We start from the raw sequence: 2,247 nt of genomic DNA on the forward strand, positions 1-2,247 counted from the left end.
AGAGAGAGAGAGAGAGAGAGAGAGAGAGAGAGAGATGAAGATTAAATGCGAAAATATGATCTATGAGAACAAAGAAATTTTAACTCCTTTTGTTCTGATGATCGAAATATGTATACATCAAATTATTAATGATATGAGAATGTAAAGTATATACATATATGTAATTAATTGCAGTGAATTTTATTGATTGTAAAAAAGTTTAAATACTGAAGATGACCAGACATATATATGTGTGACATATATATATATATATATATATACATACACTTTTCTATGATGTAGTACATACATATACTTAGTATTAAATAGTAAATTTCAATTTTTATCGACTAAGATAATTTTATTAAAATGCTTCACATTCTTTTAATAAAGTTATCGTAAATACATGAATTTAATTAAAAATGTGTGGGCATAAAGATTCGAGATAAATCAAATGAGTATGTATTAGCGGGATTAATGAAAAATTTTCGAAAGAAACAGAAAAATATAAGAAATTATTAAATTTTAAACATATAATCAATTTTTAAGTATAAAAGCAATTTTTTAAAATACCACTAGTCTCGAGTTCGGATTATTTCGAACAATTGGTAACTGAGAAGAATGGATAATTTTGTATCCATACATATAAAAAATTATAATAACGTACGCATTTTATTATTATTATACATAGATATTCCTTCGTAATCACTATGCTACAAAAAAATCATTCATTTTTAATAAAAGATGATTTTTAGTAATTTTTAGTAACACATTTAGTGTGTTAGTACTGTGTTGAGATTTATTTGTACATTTCGGTCGATTTTTAGCTTGGTTTCTATCCCTTATTTCACCAATCTGTCGACATTTAGGCTGTGCGCGGATTGATGATGTAAGGGATAGGAACCAAACAGAAAATCGACCGAAATGTGCAAGTAAATCCCAGCTCTGCATTAGAACATATTTTCACACATGAACTTAAATATTATTTTAAAGATGCGATATAAATAGTAATAGTAATTAACATCTTGCCAAAATTATTACTATTATAAGCGGTCCAGAAGATTTGGAATTCACACCCTTCTATAAAAAGATAGTTAGTGTTTGACGGATAACTTAACTTTTCTTTGAGGATAGATTTTATAAATTTTACATGAAATTAGTATATATTAAATTTATTTTCCATTATAAAAATTATTCTTCTTTATGTCGGACACTAACCATAAAGTGGAAGATACATTTATTAAATTTCATTAGAAGAATTTTAATAAATTATATAATCGCAAGCAACAAAAATAAATACGTTTATTTATTGTTGATATTTCATTCCGTTAATACTACAGTAACGATTAGTTCAATAAAATGTGTATTACTATATATACAATATATTTTTAATGCTTCGTATAATTCCATATTATTAATCTTTTTAATGCTACTATGTAATAATATCGTTTCTATTGTATTTTGAACGGCAATTATAGTTATATGAATAACTTCCTTAAATATACCATAATTACACGTAAATTGGATAAATTTTTCTCTCTTTAATTATACCGCAGAATATATCTTGATCAAATGTGTTTTTCTGTTAAATATTGAGGCATTTCGTTTTTTACGCATAATGTATTGTTTCTCCTTGTTGTAAACAATGCATCATGCGCATCATGTACTTATAATCTATGAGTACTTACAAAGTAGTATGTAACAGAGAAATTCAAATTCTGTTGCTATAACTTTTCAGTTTCTATGCATTTTTCTCAAAATTATATTGTACAGATATACAAACGACTAGTTATCGACGATCGGAGAAAGAGACATTTTCTCATCAGTCATGGTACATACCATTTTATTCTAATTTACTACAAGAAATAATACGACGACATAAAACAATACAGCATATTCGCCCGATTTGTGTCGATATAATAATTGCACTGCTGGAGAGAGAGTGCGCAGAAATTAAAGTTAATAATGAATTTATTCTGATAATGAATTTATAATGCCTGATCATTAGAAAATCGTCCAATCAAACTGAAAAATATTAAACAAATCCTTATAATATAATAAATAATATAATATTTATAATATAGTTCTAGTTTTAGTTGTAAAATCTTGAATCTTGTCATAACAACCAAAACTATCTGATTGTTATAACAAATCAAAGATTTTGGTTTAAATATGATGCATAATTGTACCCGCGCGCGTATCTTATTTATATCAAACTGTATTCAAACAATATTTCTCATGCATTACTGTAAGAATAGAAGGTCTGTT

Source organism: Atta colombica, unplaced genomic scaffold (genome assembly GCF_001594045.1).
Source record: "Atta colombica isolate Treedump-2 unplaced genomic scaffold, Acol1.0 scaffold30, whole genome shotgun sequence".
Lineage (NCBI taxonomy): Eukaryota > Metazoa > Arthropoda > Insecta > Hymenoptera > Formicidae > Atta > Atta colombica.